The sequence below is a fragment of the Citrus sinensis genome, chromosome 6 (genome assembly GCF_022201045.2).
Source record: "Citrus sinensis cultivar Valencia sweet orange chromosome 6, DVS_A1.0, whole genome shotgun sequence".
Lineage (NCBI taxonomy): Eukaryota > Viridiplantae > Streptophyta > Magnoliopsida > Sapindales > Rutaceae > Citrus > Citrus sinensis.
In genome coordinates this window covers 1,323,399-1,343,894 of record NC_068561.1, presented here as the reverse complement: position 1 = coordinate 1,343,894, position 20,496 = coordinate 1,323,399, and the positions used below count along the sequence as shown (strand labels likewise).

At 36.1% G+C, this 20,496-nt stretch overlaps 1 non-coding gene across 1 annotated transcript; it reads left to right on the top strand.

The window, feature by feature from the left end:
• The first annotated feature begins 3,289 nt into the window (after nucleotides 1-3,289).
• On the top strand, nucleotides 3,290-3,398 carry LOC127903591 (small nucleolar RNA R71). Its single transcript, XR_008056299.1, has one exon. It is a non-coding gene; the product is annotated as a small nucleolar RNA R71 (small nucleolar RNA).
• The last annotated feature ends 17,098 nt before the right edge of the window (nucleotides 3,399-20,496 follow it).

The following is a 20,496-nucleotide window of genomic DNA, read 5'->3' as shown; positions in this document are numbered from 1 at the left end:
CTCGGTTTGGCATCCTGTTTATTCATCAAATATCTCACAGCAGCATGGTCAGTAAACACAACAGATTTAGAGCCAAGCAAATATGAACGGAATTTGTTTAATGCAAATACCACAGCAAGTAATTCTTTTTCAGTTGTAGAATAATTCATTTGAGCACTATCCAAAGTCTTACTCGCATAATAAATCACAAAAGGCTTACCATCCCTTCTTTGTCCTAAAACAGTACCAATAGCAAAATCACTTGCATCACACATTAATTCAAACGGTAAAGACCAATCAGGAGATTGCATAATAGGTGCAGATGTTAAAAGACAAATTATTTTCTCAAAAGATTTTTGGCAATCGTCATTCCATTCAAACGGTGCATCTTTTAATAAGAGGTTACAAAGTGGTTTAGATATGGCACTAAAGTTTTTTATAAACCTCCTATAAAATCCTGCATGTCCTAAAAAGGATCGCACATCTCTAACTGTTTTTGGTTGTGGCAATTTAGATATGACTTCGATTTTTGCTTTGTCAACTTCAATTCCTTTAACAGAAACAACATGACCGAAAACAATTCCAGAAGTAACCATGTAGTGACATTTTTCCCAATTCAACATGAGTTCTTTTTCAACACATCTTTTTAAAACTTTCTCCAAATTATCAAGGCAATCATCAAAAGAATTCCCAAACACAGTCAAATCATCCATAAAGACCTCTAAACAATGTTCAACCATATCACAAAAAATGCTTAACATACATCTTTGAAATGTTGCAGGAGCATTACAAAGCCCGAATGGCATTCTTTTAAATGCAAATGTTCCAAATGGACATGTAAATGTGGTCTTTTCTTGGTCCTCAAGTGCTATAGGAATTTGATAATAACCCGAATATCCATCTAAAAAATAGTAGTAGGGATGTCCTGCTACTCTTTCTAAGATTTGGTCAAGGAATGGTAATGGAAAATGATCTTTTCTAGTAGCTTCATTTAATTTTCTATAATCAATGCACATGCGCCAACTAGATGTAATTCGTGTTGGAATTAATTCACCTTTTTCATTTTTAACAACAGTGATTCCAGATTTTTTAGGCACTACTTGTGTAGGACTTACCCACTTACTATCAGAAATAGGGTAGATAATTCCCACATCAAGCAATTTAAGGACTTCTGTTTTGACTACCTCTTTCATGTGTGGGTTTAATCTTCTTTGAGGTTGTTGACATGTTTTAGCATTTTTTTCCAAATTAATTCTATGTGTGCAGATTAAGGGATTAATGCCTTTACTATCATTTAAAGTCCATCCAATTGCATTTTTATACTTTTTAAGAACAGTTAGTAACTTACCTTCTTGGTCGCTTGTTAAAGTAGACGAAATCACAACAGGATAAGTTTGTTCTTCTCCAAGAAAAGCATATTTCAATCCTTCAGGCAAAGGTTTCAATTCCATTTTAGGTGCTTCTTGTTGTTCTGTCTTTTCAATACTTCCAAGCTCCTCAAATTTTGGCTCGTCATCATAATTTTGTGAAGTCTGCACAGAATCAAGCAACAAATTTATATTAGAAATATCAAGTTCAAGTTGCTTATTTGACTCAATTGAATTAACTAAACAAACATTAGAAAGTTCAGAAAAATCCCCTTTTTGAATATTTTCCTTGATACAAGATTCAAACAATTCCTTTTGTTCATCAGTATCATCTTCATTCTCATTTTCTTCATTAGGTTGCCTGCACATGTTGAAAATATTCAATTCCAAAGTCATATTCCCAAAGGATAAATTCATTAAACCATTCCTACAATTAATCAAAGCATTAGCAGTTGCTAAAAATGGTCGACCTAAAATTACAGGAATTGGTTTGTAATTATTCACAACAGGTTCAGTTTCCAAGACAATAAAATCCACAGGATAAATAAATTTATCAACTTGTACTAAAATATCTTCCACTATTCCTTTTGGTACTTTAACTGATCTATCGGCAAGCAAAAGTGTAGTTGAAGTTGATTTTAACTCACCAAGATTAAGTTGAAGATAAACTGAATATGGAAGCAAATTAACACTAGCACCAAGATCTAGTAAAGCATGCTCAATTCTATGGTTACCAATAATACAAGAAATGGTAGGACAACCAGGATCTTTATATTTCAACTTATTATTAGTAGACAGAATTGTACTTACCTGTTCGGCCATGAAAGCACTCTTTCTTACCTTCAATTTCCTCTTAACAGTGCACAAGTCCTTTAAAAATTTGGCATATGAAGGAACCTGCTTGATTGCATCTAATAGAGGAATGTTAACTTTCACTTGCTTAAAGATTTCATAAATTTCAGAAGAGTGGTTTGATTTCTTTGGTTTATTCAATGCATGCGGAAATGGTGGTTCAGGTGGAACACTAGTTATTTCTTCACTAGGTGTAAGTTCATTTAGTCCTTCCTTACCCTTTGAATTTTCATCATTTTCATAAGGTTCAGGCATAGGTCTATCAACAACCTTACCACTACGAAGAGTTATAACTGACTTGACTTGGTCTGTGGGTGGATTTTGTTGAATTTTAGGATTTGGTTGTGGTTGGGCTGGAAATTTTCCTTTTTCTTGAATGGTGAGTGCAAAAGCAATTTTAGCAAGAGTATCTTTCAAATCAGAAAAAGTTTGTGCATTTTGATTGTTAATAACATCTTGCTTTTCTGATGAATGAATGCATTGTGTCTTCCAGATTTTTCCAGGGTGGTGGAACATATGGTGCATAAGGCTGAGGATTTTGAAAATTTTGTGGAGGTGGTGCTTGTGAAGATTGTGCATTATTATTATTCCTCCAACTGAAATTCGGATGATTTCTCCAACCAGGATTATAAGTCTGTGAATATGGGTTTGGTTTATTGAAAGTGTTAATGACATTAGCTTGATCACTTAGACATTCTTTAAGTGCAGGCAAAGTGGGACACTCTTGAGTGAAATGATCATTCGAATTACATATGTTACATGCAATTTCTTGAGCAAATTTTACTTGATCACTCTTTTTATGCTCCAAAGCTTCAACTTTCCTAACTAGGGATGCAAATTTTGCTTGTAAATCGTGATCTTCCCTAAGGTTATGGATTCCTCCACTAGATGGAGATGATTGTTGCTTATTTGTCAATTTAAAAGTTCCAATAGTATCCCAATGTTGTGCATTTTCAGCTAATTGGTCAAGGTAATCTAGTGCATCTTCAGGATTTTTATCCCTAAATTCACCATTACACATCATTTCAACAACCTGTCTACTTTGGGGTATTAAGCCCTCGTAGAAGTAAGTGACCAATCGCCAAGTTTCAAAACCATGATGTGGGCATATGTTAAGCAACTCTTTAAACCTATCCCAACATTGGTATAATGTTTCTCCATTTTATTGAGTGAAAGAAGTGATTTGCCTTTTAAAAGAATTTGTTCTATGAGGTGGAAAGAATTTTTTCAAAAACTGTTCTTGCATGTTATTCCAAGTTCTTACTGATCCAGATCTAAGGTTTTGTAGCCAAGTTTTAGCTTTATCTTTTAATGAAAAAGGAAAAGCTTTAATCTAATTATGTTCATGCTACAATTTTGGTCCGTGTATGTATTACAAACTTCCTCAAAATCTCTTAGATGCAAGTACGGATTCTCATATTCTAAACCATGAAATGTTGGTAAAAGTTGGATAATACCTGGTTTAAAGTTGAATCGAGATGCTTCTGGAGGAAATACTATACACGATGGTGCTTCGGTTCTGGTTGGATTCATGTAGTCTCTCAGAGTCCTTGGTTGATTCTGATCATGCCCATGTTGAGATTGGTTGTCTCCCTGATCAATTTGAGGATTAAGTTCGCCCAAAACGTTTTCGCCTTGATTCTTATCCATGATTGGTGGTGGAGATTGAGATCTACGAATTAACCTGCCACTTGAAGATCGAGACCAACGTCTCATGCAATGGTTATGTTATAAAGATAATATTCACACAAATTAATAACAAAATAAATAAAAAAAATTAAATAACCAAATAATATAAGTGTACAAAAGAAAATTAAATAACAATTTTGGTGGTTGAACCCACCAATTAACAATAAAATTAACTATAAGATAAATGCGAAAGAAAGAAAAAGAAAAAAAATGGTAGTTAAACCCACCAATAAAGCAAAAATAAAATAAAATAAAATAAACGCAAAATAATAAAATAAAAAAAATGGTGGTTGAACCCACCAATAAAGCAAAAATAAATAAATACGAAATTAAATAAATGCAGAAAATTAAATAACTGAAAAAAAAATTAGGAGTTAGCAGTTAGTAAGTTAATAAGTTAGTAATTAGAGTTAGTAATTAAAGTTAGTTTGGTCCAAATTAAGTCCAAAATAAGTCCAAATATGTCCAAAGTATGTCCAAAGTATGTTCAAAGTATGTCCAAGTCTTGATTATTTTGAGGAATTTCGTCTAGGGATTCTATTGCAAATTATTTCTAATTTTATAGTCCAACTGTAATTTTTAGAAGTTTAGAATTGAGCAATTTGGGATGAAAGTGAAAGATATTGGGGTCCGAATGTAATTACTAGAAGATTGGGCTAGAAACGGGAATTGTTGGGTTGAAACGAGAATTATGAAAGATATGGGGACAAAAGAGAATTTAAGAAAAGGAAAAGGGGGCAAACGAAATTTTACATATAAGAGAAAAATAAAAAACGGAAAAAAAAATCAAATAAAAAAACTTTTCCCCGGCAACGGCGCCAAAAACTTGACACAACTTAAAAGTAATTTTTAACTCCCAAGTATAAGAGTGTCTTGTTGTATTATAACTCGGTGAGTCCGAGGTCGATCCACAGAGAAAAGATTTAATTTGTTTATTTATTTTAACTAAAAATTGAAATTAAAACTTAAATATAAACAACTAAATTTAAATGAACCTATGGAATTGAACTAGTTAGGGTTATGGATACACTCTTAGAAATAAATAAAACTTAATAAATTCTTTTTGCCAATTTTTTTAGATTTATTACCCAAAAGATTAATAATACAAATTATTATTATTTTCCCTTTAATTTTATGATGGATTAAGTATTTATTGTGCCAAAATTTAATTTGTCTATAATAAGTCAAAATACCATTTCACCATGCCTTATATTAAGATCTTAAGAATTTATTGTGCCAAATTCATTTGTTTGTCTACAATAAATCAAAATTTCAAAATATAAAACATGTATAAAATTAGATAGAAAATAATTTAATTTATAAAATTAAAAAATAGAATTTGATTAAATCATATTTATTTCCTAAGAGTTTCACCTTCCCCTAACTAATATTATTTAGTTAAGCATAATTAAAATAAAAAGAAGTAGTAAAATTGAATTACTTATAATTAAAAGAAATAAAAACAACTAAAATTGGAAATAAAACTAATTTTATTAATAAAAATAATTATACAAAATATTAAAAACACACCTGGAAATCAAGATTACAAGGAGATGGAGAGAATTTGAGAAGAAGAGAGTTGTAGAGAGATCATTAAAACATAAAAATGAGGCTCTATTTATAGGCTTCATGCATGTGCTCCTCACAACCTTTAGATCAAGATCCAATGGCTGGTCAAACTTCAAAAGTCAACCTCACACGTGGCATCGTTTGACTCGTCCGATTTGCCCAAAGAACGGTTGAGATTTGGCGGGTTAATGGGTGGATCGGGTCGACCCGAATACAAAGATTCGGATCCTCCAACTTGCTTCACCAACCATTGCCACGTGGCACAATCATGGCCATTGAATCATGAACGGTTGAGATTTAGTCAAAATTGCCAGCTATCCCATGCACTCATATCTATTGTAAGCTCATTTCATCATCCAATCAGTGCTCGGTCAACAGGAAAAGTCAATTTTTTTACACAAGCCCAATTTTAAGCCGATCTTGACTGATCTTAAGGTTTTCGAACCTCCGAAATCCAAATTTGACCTCTGTTTATCTGTTTGGAGCCTCGAAGTACGTGAAATTAATATTTTTCTTAATAAACACATAAAAATACACAAAATTAAATATATTGAAAACATAATTAATAATTCATAATATATTACATAAACACAAATATAAATTATAACATAAGCATAAAATAACATATTATCGCTTGATAATTAAACAATTTTTAATACTAATCAGTATGGCCTTGGAAGTGAGGTGTCAACAAATGGAGATGTTTATAGTTATGGAATATTGCTATTAGAAATGGTGATAACAAAAAAACCCACAGTTGTTATGTTTGAGGGGGACTTGAATCTTCATAACTTTGCAAGAATGGCCTTGGCTAATCGTGTGATGGATATTGTGGATCCAATACTTCTAAATGATGGTGAAATTTTGATTAGCACTGATAACCATAAGCAAAGGCAAGCAAGAATCAGTAGCAGATTAGAATGTCTCATTTCTCTAATTAGAATTGGAGTTGCTTGTTCAATGGAGTCAACGCAAGATCGAATGAACATGACAAATGTTGTCCATGAGTTACAATCGGTCAAGAAAATTCTCCTTGAATGTGAAACTATTCAACAAGCAAACAAATATAACTAGATGATACAATATTCTCTTGTAGCTTTTGCAGAAGTGAAATAAATTTACATTGTATCTTGTGAGAGTTAAAAAAAAGGCTCATTACTTTGTTTTATGTCTTTTTCAGTCATAGTCTTATGAATCAAAAGGCAACAAAGTTAAAAGCTTCATCAAACCGAAGAAAGTGAAATTTGATCTTAGACAAAATAAGGTTGGAGGAGGGAATAGTAATTTTATCACACGTGTATAATTGTATATGTTTATAACAAACATTTTGGCAGCATGTAGAGGCAGAAGCAATTAGATTTCAAGTCCAAGTTGCTATTGCCTTTGATGATGATAGAGTCAGATACTATGAAAATATTGTAAATTTGATAAAAGGCAATGAAAGCAGCTCTAAAGAGATCTTTGTATAGTTTTAGAAATTCAATGAAGAGATGATAACAATGTAATTGTTTAGCTTATAGAAGAGCTAAACTGTGTTCAGTTTATATATATAGCCAACTATCTAGTGCAATACTGATCAAGAGTATCAATTCCAGTTCTAGGCTCTATATGTTGCATTATTGCATCCTCTTCAAAACAAATATTTCACCTTCTAAGAAAGTTCAACTTTCCTTTATAATATGCAAAATGAAATGCAAGAACAGGAGGAGAGATAACAAGAACGACAGCTGTAATTGGCAAGTGATCATGGTGAAACCCAAAATAATCTTCTAGGAAGGAAGATTGTGTTCTTGTTTCACAAATACAATAATTTCCTTGTAGTGATTTGATCTGCTTTGCTTCCTTACGAGATCAACCATTGCCCAGGACCTTGAACAAGATTAATCAAGTTGTTAATTTGCAAGACTCAACCCAGAAACCTTAAAGTAATAATTCTCAGAATTGCCAACCAAGATTATAGACAAAGATTGAAGAAAAAACAACTCACAAAGCAACAAGAAACAAAGATTTACATGGTTCAGTTGTTCCAATAATGGCACAACTTACATCCACGATAGAGGCGTTTTGATTAGTCTTTTATTGATTATCAAGGAAGAATCTGTTACAAAGAGATACAAGTGAATACAAAGAATCCTTTAGAACCAGTCCTCCTCTTTCTCTCCTTCATATCACTCTAGAAATCATCGTCTCAAAGTGGCTGTATTACTTAGCTTTATAACTACATCACTAACAAGAATCATGAACCCAGATTGCACAACTTCCTGACACGTGGATAATAGAAATAACGATCTTGAGCTGAAGCTGCTCACATGCCTCTCACATGTATCACTTAAAGATGCTCCAAACGACATGTCTGGGCTGTCGTTTTGAAGTTTATTGGTTATAAGTGAAACATGTGCTTTCTCCGTGACCTCAGCTTATAACTTCCATATTAAATGTTGTCGTTTTAACCTCCTGAGTTTGATTCACTAACACACTGCAATTCTCCACCTTGAATCAATACTCCCAATCATACTCCTTCTCCATCAACAGCAGGTTTAAAAGCTACTTAACCCAGTTATGTTCAAGCATAGCTTGAGCTTGGCTGTTGGAACAACTTTAGTAAGCATATCTGCAAATTTTGGCCTGTATGTATTTTGACTAGTTTGATAGCCCTTTTTGAGACTTCATATCTAATAAAATGAATCTTTATATCTATATGCTTAGTTTTCTCATGATGTGTTGGATTATTACTCAAGTGAATTGCACTTGAGCTATCACAAAAGACTGGCACTGACCTCTGCATTTTTCCTAATTCTGACACCAACCCCTTAAGCCATGATGCTTTTTTTACAACTTCAGTTGCAGTTGTATATTCAACTTTTGTAGTTGAAAGAGCAACTACATAATGCAGTGTAGTTTTCCAATTAATCAAACATCCATTGAGCATAAACACATAACCAGTCAGGGACCTTATTCTATCCAAATCTCTAGCATAGTCTGAGTCTACATAACCCCAAAATCCATCTCCTTTGCTTGTGTTTCTCTAATACATCCATCCACAATTTAAAGTACCATTTAGATACCTCATAATCCACTTTACAGCCATCCAGTGTTCCTTTCCAGGTGAGGCCATATACCTGCTTACAACACTAATAACATGTGCAATATTAGGCCTAGTTAAGACCATTGCATACATTAAACACCCCACTGCATTTTTATAAGGGATTTTAACCATTTCATGCTTCTTTTCTTCTGTTGTTGGACACTGTGAACAGCTGAGTTTGAAGTGTGAGGCCAAAGGTGTTTGTACTGGTTTGGAGTTATTCATCTGATAGGTGGCAAATACTTTCTTTATATATCTCTCTTGTGACAGAAACAACATACCATCCTTCTTGTTCTTTTTTATCTCCATCCCTAATATCTTTTTAGCCCTGCCCAGGTCCTTCATATCAAATTCAGAATTAAGCAATAAACTTTATATCATCAATGACTTCCATGTCCGTACTTGCTAATAACATGTCATCGACATATAATAACAAATACACATATGCACTGCCCTTCATTACTTTATAGTAAACACATCAGTCATAATTGCACTTGTTGAATCCATTTGTCACCATGAATTCATCAAATCTTAGGTACCATTGTCTTGGGGACTGTTTTAACTCATATAATGATTTCTTCAACAAGCAAACATGATCTTTCTTCAAAGGGTCTTCAAATCCTTTAGGTTGAGCCATAAGTATTTCTTCTTGGGGTCTACCATGCAAGAAGGTAGTCTTGACATCAAGTTGACCAAGTTCCATGTCTTCAACTGCAGTTAAGGCAATAATCACCCTTATGGATGCATGTCTGACAGCAGGAGAAAAAACTTCTTTAATCCACCCATTCCTTTTGTGTGTACCCCTTTGCAACCAGCCTTGCCTTGAATCTTTTAGGTTCTAAACTAGTCAAGCCTTTTTTAACTTTGAAGATCCATTTGCACCCAACCACTCTTCTATTTGCTGGCCTCTTAACCAATTCCCAAGTTTCATTCTTGTATAAAGAAGACATTTCTTCATCCATAGCCTTCTGCCAATTTTCCTTGTGAGGACCCTATATAGTCTTTTTAAAGGTATTTGGTTCATCAACTTCAATGTCTTGTGCAGCTGCTAAAGGAAAAGAAATTATGTTTGCATAACCAAACTGCTTAAGTGACCTTATGGTTCTTGGAAAGTTGATAACTTTTTTCCTGAGTACATGATTATTACTGTGTTTGTTGATGAGTTTCCAATGTGTTATCTACATCACTATCAGCATCTTGAGAATCTGCAGCTTCATTGATGCCTCAATGACTAGATACATCCACCTTAAACTCCACTACCTCAGAATTCTTTGTGCTAGAGTTTGTTCCCTCAATAGTCTGCCTTTTCACTATTAATTCATATTCATTAAAGATGACATCTCTGCTTATTATGCATTTAAGGGGATTTAAATCAATACAATAGATTTTGTACCCTTTCACCTCTTCTGGGTACCCTATGAATACCCCTTTCGATGCTCTAGGTGCAAGTTTTCCTTGTCTAACATGAACATAAGCAAAACAACCAAAAGTTTTCAGGTTACCATAACTAGCTGGTTTACCCCCCTCCCCACACTTCAAAAGGTATTTTAAATCCTATAGCAGATGAAGGGCTTAAATTCACTAGATATGTTGTTGTCATTAATATTTCTACCTACATTGACTTAGGTAGCTTAGATTGAATGAGCATACATCTTACTCTTTCCATAAATGTCATATTCAATCTCTCTGCCAACCTATTTTGTTGAGGATTCAACTTCACAGTTCTGTGCCTAACTATGCCCTCTTTTGCACAATAGCTCTCAAACTGCTGGTTATAAAATTCTAACCTATTATCTATCATCAGCTTTTTAACCTTCTTAACCCTCTTGCCAGTTTGACTTTCAACTAAACTTTTCCACTCTTTAAATTTTTCAAATACTTTATCCTTATTCTTTAAAGCATAAGACCAAACCTTCCTTGAAAAATCATCAATGATGGTAACAAAATATCTTTTTCCACCTAAAGATAGTTCTTGAGCTGGTCTCCAAAGATCATAATGTACATAGTCTAAGATAGCATTTGACTTATGAATTGATTTGTTAAAGCTCGATCTTGTTGACTTACCCAACACACAATCTTCAGAGAACTGTATAGTACCTATCTTATCTCCACCTAGTACACCCTGCTTTTCAAGCTCCTTGAGTCCCCTTTCACTCATATATCCCAACCTAAGATGCCATAGCTTAGTTTTATCTATGTTGCTATCTATAGAAACACCAGATTCCCTAGCTATGACTTCACCATTCAATTCATAAACACCATTTCTGAAACGACCCGCCCCGAATCCCCCCCAGGCGAGTCTATCTAGTCTCATCAAAACGGATTTGATAAAAATTCTATTAGTAAAGATTCTGCCGAAACTTCGACAGAGTCTCCTTTATATATATGACACTCCCAATCTACAATATGAATATAACACTCCCAATATAATTCAATATACAACAAACTCCAGTGATCAACATCCTCAACCAAAATGCTGAGTTTCATATCTCCGGAGTCTCTAAAGATAATATTATAATTAATATTATTATCTCAGTTTATTCTTAATCCCAAAAGAATAATATAACAAAATTATACAATCCCAACAGGACGAGATAACCAAGATGTCCTAACAAAAACATTTATATCTTCTAACACCATCACGTGGCCAAGACTCAAAATATATTTACAGTCACTGGGTCAGTCTGGTGTACCTGCAACCTCCTGGTGAGGGGGGGAAAATATAATAAAAACGGGGTGAGTTTAAAACTCAGTGAGATCAGTGAGTGGATAGTACTTTAAAAAGAAATAATCATATCATTTCCAAACACGATTTCATTAAACCATAAGCGAGAAATTAGTAATAAATCATTAAACATTTAAATCAGATTACTAACCATGGAAATCATATCACAATATCATATAGAATTCACAAATCTGAAAATCATCACCAAACAAGTACCCAGGGAAATAATCTCGTCATATCCGGACCTCAACGAACGGGCAATGACGTACTATCTAGGTAACGTCATGCCCCGGAGCTACACAGATAGACAGGGAAATACCATCTCATATCTCATCATATCTGTGCATGCATAATCTAGTCCCCAAGGGACAAAAGTGCCCAAGCACACGGCCCAAAGCCTCTGTGTGTACTCAAATGGGCCCTAAAGGCCTGTATCCCATCTGTATCATCTGTATCTCAATATCTTTTTGTATCTCATATCTGTATCTCTGTAATCATCATACCGCATGCATATGCCCCCAAAAGGCAAAAGCGCCCAAACACACGGCCCAAAGCCTCTATGTGTGTTCAGACGGGCCCCAAAAGCCTCTCATCTCATTTGTATCACATGTATCTGGAGGGAAGGTTACTGTCTAATGATTTCAAAAACAATCATTATACTCATATTCACATACCTCTTAACCATATTTTAAATCATACCACATTTGAATCCACTTTTCTTATCTTTAAAATATTATCATGCTTTATTCAAAGTCGATACGTAAAATCAATAACCAAACATTTTAATAAAATACCAATGCGTAAATAAAATCCATTTCGAGGAAATCATTAAATCAGAACATTTAAAATACGTATTTCACAAACATGCATTACCATCATAATTAACTATGAAAATAGGTTTTGTATATTCCACTCACAGTGACGGTGTTCACGGTCGGTTATCGTCCACGTCTGCGGACCGATTCTCGCTCGCGGATCCTCCTAAATCAAGGAAACGACATAATTATTTTTCGTAAATCGGAATTATGACTAAATTTTATGCAATAAACTCGAAACGAACATCTATCCCTAATTTACAACTCCCGTGTCCATAAAATTACTAAAATGCCCTTGAGTCTGTAGATCATTAACATGCTCTGAAATCTTAAATCACTGAATTACCCTCAGAATCGTAATTACCCCCAATCCTCAATTCTAGGAATTACTAAAATATCCACAGGCTCAGAAATTACAAAATTGCCCTCATAGTGTGAAATTACCAAAATGCCCTTGTCGGTCAACGGTCATCGGAATTTGGTTCAATGGTACTGGTGGTGTGCTCCAATGCGCAGCAACGACGCCGGAATCTATCTCGACAACCGTGAATTCCAACAATCGACCGGCTGCAAAACAATGACTCTCGGTGCCTATGGATGGTCGAAAATGGAAGAGGGAGTTGTGAGGAAAAAAATCCAACCGATGGTGTCACCTAAAACCGGTGAAAATCCCGGCGGAGCAAAGTGAAACAGTCGCGGGTTTCAAGCTTCGATTGCCGGTGTTCCGGTTGGTTTTCGGCGACGAGGATGGCAAGGGAATGGCGATCGACTTCTAAGCTTCAGATTAGTACCATGCTCGGCCGAAACGGTGGCCGGAAATGGGAGATATGGTCGGGTCAAGGTCGCGGGTTCCGGGTCGAGTTGTCATCGTTAGCAGGTTTCCCATAGATGTGGGTAGCATCATTGCAAAAGAAATCCGAGAGTGTGCAGTCAAGACTCACCGAACTGCTACCTTGCTATTTCCCTCACTTTTCACCAGTATTTGTGTAGTTTCAGGTGTTCGTCTTGACACCTGAGATGACCATGTCAAGAATGATGGTGTCTTTACGACACAAACTATTGAGAGAGTTGTTGGTGAGAGTGTTGGAACAGCCACTGAACCAGCTGCTGTGACAGGAGCAAGACGAGCTCTTGGCTTAGAACAGACCATCCATGCACTTAGCACAAGTATAACTTAATGTGCGGAAGCACAATAGCTGGAGAACGATCGGTTTTGGAATTATCTCCAGCACCTGGACAACCAACTACACCAATTTGCCCTGTACATGAAACGCACTCACCAGAACTTCCCTGATTCACTGATCCCGTAGTATAATTTTGACACCAACACCACAGATGCTCCAGCAGAAGCCAATAAAGAAGCCACTACTACAGATGAACCAACAGAAGAAGCTGCAGCTGATCCATAAGTAGAAGTCGAATCACAAGATGCTGAACCATCTAACCCACCTGAGGACGACGGTGACAAGTCTGAGACTGATAACTCACCCTCAAAGGCAGAGGACAATTCGGAGAAAGAACGTGATGGACCAACCATCCCAACCCAGTCCAAAACTAGGAAGCAGCACATTATTCAAGAAGAAGAGGAGAAAGACCCTGAAGAGGAACCATCTATTCCAGTCCTTGCGAGCAAGGGAAAGGACAAGGGTAAAGCGAAAATGGCAACACCTCCAGACTCTGCAGATGAAATGGAGCAAGTTGATGCCGAGCTAGATGCTGCAGCAACTAAAGTTACGCCTACACCTGAGCAAGCCAAGCAACTATTGGCGATCATTGCAGCCATCACAGCTGAGGGCCAAGCAGCTGATGGATCAGCTCCAATTCCCCTCCAGCAAACTCCTAGCCAGCCTGTTCGCACCAGCCCACGACAGTCCAACAAAAGAAAAGGCAGTACTTCTAGAGGCCCTGCTACAGCAACCCCATCCACAACTCCTCTCACTAGACCCGCGATGAAAAAGAAAAAGACATTGCCAGCTACTTCCCCACAAGCTTCACCAAAGGATAAGTTGCGCAGTGTATCCAAGAAGCGTTAATAGCATCCCGTCATGTGCTGCAATCCCCACCACAGGGGAGTATTCTTTCCTTACTAGTTTATTTCTGTTAAAAAAAAATTTCTTCCCTTCGGTTGTCAATTTGTGTGATATTTTCAAAGGTTTTCCCATATCTTTGTCAGTTCATGTGCCTTTGTTCTGTATGTGTGTAAGGACACAGCAACTCTCAAGTTTAAGGGGGTTATGTTTCCGAATGCATATGTTTTTGTTTATATACATGTGTTCATGTTTGTGTGGTGTGAAGCTCTGTTATCCAGTATTTGTGTATGGATTTGAAAACCTAATGAAGATAAATTGAGTGCTATTCAGTATTTATATGCCAAGTAGAGATAAGTTATAGATGAAAGTGAAATTATGTCCTCACACTTAGACTTTGGTTGAATTGTATGAGACTGCTAGAGCAAAGCCAAAAGAATAGAAAAGATCCTAAGTTTGGGGGGAAAAGCAAGTTTGATTAACCGTGATTTCTATGAAATACAATCTGTTCCAATGGCTTAAGTTGTTGAGTAACCAGATCTGAGTATGTACCCCAAATGACGAATTGTGTTCAAAGGTAGCAAGAGTTATGAGCAATGCTGTAGCACAATTATATAAAAAAAAATCCTATGTCTAAGGCATTGAGTATCCAGGTCTGTTCATGAGCCCCATGTTCAGCCTTGAGTAAAAGATACCTCTAGATAAGATTACATTATAGTTACTGCTGCAACAACTCTAATCTAGGCATGGTTTGAGTAATTGGATGTCATCATTACAATTGATTGACATTCACATGAAAGATAAATGTTACAGTGAGGAGGTTGAATATTCCCTAGTTTGTCAAATCCTAAAATTATCACTGTTGAGTATGTGAAAGTTTTGTTACCCCATTTATAAATGAAGTATTCTCACTGCTGAAATTCATGCAGTCCCTTGGTGATGTTATGGCATATCTAGAATTCAACCGAAAGAGCACACACACAATATGGACAGAAAGAAGCTTAAGTCTATAACTAATTTACTATGGTCATCTTGCATAATTGGGAATGTGATCTGAAGGTGGAAGAATCCTTGTAAAAATTGATAAAAGAGCTAAAGTTGTGTGCATGTTTGTTTGCGGGAAATGTTAGTATGTGTCATTACTTGAGGGCAAGCAATGGTTTAAGTTTTGGGGTGTGATAACTCTAGGAAATGAGAGTTATTACATCAATTCTAGACTTGAATCAAGATCATTTAGAGAACAAATAAGATGTTTTTATTACATTTTGATTACATTTTGTTTAAACATTCATTTTAGATTAGTATTAATAAGTTTTGCTTGAATCATAGTAGTTTGTGCTAAAAACAGATGCATAATTGTAGATTCTTGGAAAGTCTTAATTCATGAGGGGATGTTGAGACATTAGATGAGCAAGAGAAGGAAAGAAGACAACCATAAAAGAAGAAAAGCACAATCGGGAGCAATGCAATGCTGTTGCGGATGTTAAAGCAACCCATGCTGTAGCAATCTGGAAGTAAATGCGGGAGAAAACTTAGGCGCGGGTCAGCACATGTTTCCTAATTTATCGCATGCACGCTCATGGGCTTATGTTTACCCTAATTTGCAATATAAAAAGGAGGCAATACCACAAAGAAAGGCGGAAAAGGAATTATCATTAGAATAATTAGAAGGAACGAAGAAGAAGAAGAAGAAGATCATAATTGAAAAGCGTTGTTTCGGCAACATTGGACAATCGTGCAGAATTACTTGGCTTTGATTTTCACCATGCTTAACTTATATTTATCTTCTTCCTTTAATTGATTTGATGTATTCCGAGACCAATATGTTTATGTTTATTTTTCTCATCCAGATTATGAACTAAATTTACTTGTAGTTGAGTGACAAATAATCCAATGGGTTCTTGACTGTTCTTATATGTTGTTATGGTATTACTGTAGCATTTTGCTTTAATAGCTTTTATGAATATAATGTTATTTCGGTTAACCACCCATTTAATAGTTTTAGTTAAGATAGAGCAGCAAAAGGGCATGTCTTAGCAGACATTATTAGAGTATTACTTATTCCTAAGTCGAGTTTCCTGGATTAGGTTATCCTGAATCCCATAAGGGTAATACTTGAAGTTAAGATTTATGACACTCTAGACATAGGTGTTCACCTTGTAGGGTAGAAAGATTAAAGGTTATAATGTCGTACCATAAATATATGAGCAACTGGTCATTGTTAGTAGATTTAAAGGTATGAAACTTCCAACATGCGATAGCTAAGGATGCCGATTTATTCTACTCGGTGCTGCAGCACTTATTCTAATGACTGGTGCTAATTTGGTAAACAACAGTCACCCTATTAGGAGAGTTTGATCATTCAACTACTATATTCTCAATTGAATCTTAAACACAATTAATCTAGTTTATTTCATTACAGTATTGTCTTATTTAATTCTTATTTCAATTATCGATTATGATAGAAATTATTTGACAATTGTTTGTTTTGGTTTCAAGTTGAGTTGCGTTATTGTGAGTGCTATAACATTTTGAATAACATCAATCCCTATGTAGATGATCTTGAATACTTATCACTTTATTACTTATTGTGTATACTTACACATTGACATTGATAGTTATTGCTTATAAAATTTGCCAACAGCGGCCTACTACTAGAGTCACCCTCTGCCCAGCTCTGGCTACGCTTCTGCTTCAGTGCATGAAATCTACGTCCTTCTGAAATACTGTGCTCTACTCTCCTGGCTACCTCAGCCACCTCTCCAAACTCAGTATATCGTGATGCAGTCACGGTGGAGCGAATCTCAAATCGGAGGCCATCCTCGAACCGTCTGCATCTCTCTCTCTCATCACCGACTACAGATGTAGCAAATCTAGAGAGGTCTAAAAATTTCTTCTCGTACTCCTCAACTGTTAGAGATCCCTGAACCAACCGAAAGAATTCACTCCATTTAATATCCTGATATACAGCAAGAAAATAATGATCGTAGAATTTCTTGCGGAAAACGGCCCAAGTAATCACAACATGCCCCTGATATCATCTCTCCACAATTTGCCACCAATGGTAAGCTCTATCCTCGAGCAAGAAAGTGGCAAAGGATAATCTGTCATCCTCCGAACACTTCATCACGTCAAAAATACGCTCTAACTTAATAAACCATGACTCAGCCTCAGGTGGTTCTCCGAAACTATTAAAGCTCTTCGCCCCTAAACGTCTCACTCGCTCAATAGTGTTTGCATTATCGACATGCGCTTGAGTCTGATTTTGCACAACTGTAGTCATGATCTGAGCCAGCCTATCAAATGACTGCTCAATATTTGGGGCATTCCCCGGTGCTTGTTGTGTAATTTCATGCGTAGAGGATTCAATTATCCCCTCATTCACGGGTTCACTTTCCCCTGTAGGTACACTACCAGAAGTCAACCCAGCTATTGGCGTAGTACGGCCACGACCACGTCTACTACTACGACGAAGCATGATGGTGCCTACAAGATATAAATTCTAACTTTAATAATAAAACTTATTCTTATTAAGATAGTAAAGTCTACAGAATCTAAAATCATGCTTTGATACGAACTGAAACGACCCGCCCTGAATCCCCCCCAAGCGAGTCTATCTAGTCTCATCAAAACAGACTTGATAAAAATTCTATTAGTAAAGATTCTGCCTAAAATTCGGCAAAGTCTCCTTTATATATATAATACTCCCAATCTACAAATATGAATATAACACTCCCAATATAATTCAATATACAACAAACTCCAGTGATCAATATCCTCAACCAAAATGCTGAGTTTTATATCTCTAGAGTCTTAAAAGATAATATTATGAATAATATTAATATCTCAGTTTATTCTTAATCCCAAAAGAATAATATAACAAAATTATACAATCCCAACAGGACGAGATAACCAAGATGTCCTAACAAAAATATTTATATCTTCTAACACCATCACGTGGCCAAGACTCAAAATATATTTACAATCGCTGGGTCGGTCTGGTGTACCTGCAACCTCCTGGTGAGAGGGGAAAATATAATAAAAACGGGGTGAGTTTAAAACTTAGTGAGATCAGTGAGTGGATAGTAGTTTTGAAAATTAATTGTTACTTTAAAAAGAAATAATCATATCATTTCCAAACACGATTTGATTTAACCATAAGCGAGAAACTAGTAATAAATCATTAAACATTTAAATCAGATTACTAACCATGGAAATCATATCACAATATCATATAGAATTCACAAATCTGAAAATCATCACCAAACAAGTACCCAGGGAAATAATCTCGTCATATCCGAACCTCAACGGACGGGCAATGATGTACTATCTGGGTAACGTCATGCCCCGGAGCTACACGAATAGACAGGGAAATACCATCTCATATCTCATCATATATGTGCATGCATAATCTAGTCCCCAATGGACAAAAGCACCAAGCACACAGCCCAAATCCTCTGCGTGTACTCAGACGAGCCCCAAAGGCCTGTATCCCATCTGTATCATCTGTATCTCAATATCTTTCTGTATCTCATATCTGTATCTCTGTAATCATCATACTGCATGCATATGCCCCCAAAAGGTAAAAGCGCCCAAACACACGGCCCAAAGCCTCTATGTGTGTTCAGACGGCCCCCAAAGGCCTCTCATCTCATCTATATCACATGTATCTGGAGGGAAGGGTACTGTCTAATGATTTCAAAAACAATCATTATACTCATAGTCACATACCTCTTAACCATATTTTAAATCATACCACATTTGAATCCACTTTTCTTATCTTTAAAATATTATCATGCTTTATTCAAAGTCGATACGTAAAATCAATAACCAAACATTTTAATAAAATACCAATGCGTAAAAAAAATCCATTTCGAGGAAATCATTAAATCGGAACATTTAAAATACTTATTTCACAAACATGCATTACCATCATAATTAACTATGAAAATAGGTTTTGTATATTCCACTCACAATGACGGTGTTCACGGTCGGTTATCGTCCACGTCCGCGGACGGGTTCTCGCTCGCGAATCTTCCTAAATCAAGGAAACGACATAATTATTTCCGTAAATCGGAATAATGACTAAATTTTATGCAATAAACTCGAAACGAACATCTATCCCTAATTTACAACTCCTGTGTCCATAAAATTACTAAAATGCCCTTGAGCCCGTAGATCATTAACATGCTCTGAAATCTTAAATCACTGAATTACCCTCGGAATCATAATTACCCTTAATCCTCAATTCTAGGAATTACTAAAATATCAACAGGCTCAGAAATTACAAAATTGCCCTCATAGTGTGAAATTACCAAAATGCCCTTGCCGGTCAACGGTCACCGGTCACCGGAATTTGGTCAACGCTGGCTAGGAAACTCAAATCTGAAAGTTCCAATCACGTTGAGTTCAATGGTACCGGCGGTGAGCTCCAACGCGCGACAACGACCCCGGAATCTAGCTCGGCAGCCATGAATTCCAACAATCGGTCGGCGGCAAAACAGTGACTCTTGGTGCCTATGGATGGTCGGAAATGGAAGAGGGAGTCGTAAGGAATAAAATCCAACCGGTGGTGTCACCCAAAACCTTCAAAAATCCCGGCGGAGCAAAGTGAAACAGTCGCGGGTTTCAAACTTCGATTGCCGGTGTTCCGACTGGTTTTCAGCGACGAGGATGGCAAGAGAACGACGGCCGTTTTCTAAGCTTCATATTGGTACTAAGCTCGGTCAAAACGGTGGCCGAAAATGGGAGATATGGTCGGGTCAAGGTCGCGGGTTCCGGGTCGGGTTGACGGCTTCTCTCTCTCACTCTCTCACACACGTGTGGCTTCTGTTTTTGCTCTGTTTTTTCCAGCTTCTTCTTTTGTTTATTAATAAAATCCTTAACTGCCAAAATCCTTAACCGCCTCATTTTATTTTAAATTCACATATGTTACAATTTCTTCTAATACCTTTTAGAACAGTAGTAGAGCCATTCATCACCCTTAGATTACCTTATTCAAGCTGAACAATATACCCTATTTAATCAAACATCCCTAAAAAAATCAAGTTTCTTTTCAAATCAGGTACATGCCTGACTTGTTTGATTTCCAGTACCGTTCTATCATGTAATCTAAGTCTTACATTCCTTAAACCAATGTCTCTACATATGGTATTATTTCCCATCATTACTCTACCCCTATCAAACTTTTGATACTCAGTAAAGTAACAAATAAAAGGACTCATATGAAATGTGCATCCTGAATCTAAGATCCATTTACCTTTTTGGTTACTATCTGTTGCAACACAGACACCAGCAGACTCATGCCCTTCATCTTCCACAGTAGTTGCATCACCATTATGACCTTTTGGATCTTTAGGCTTATTCTTTCTCTCAGGGTAGTCCTTTT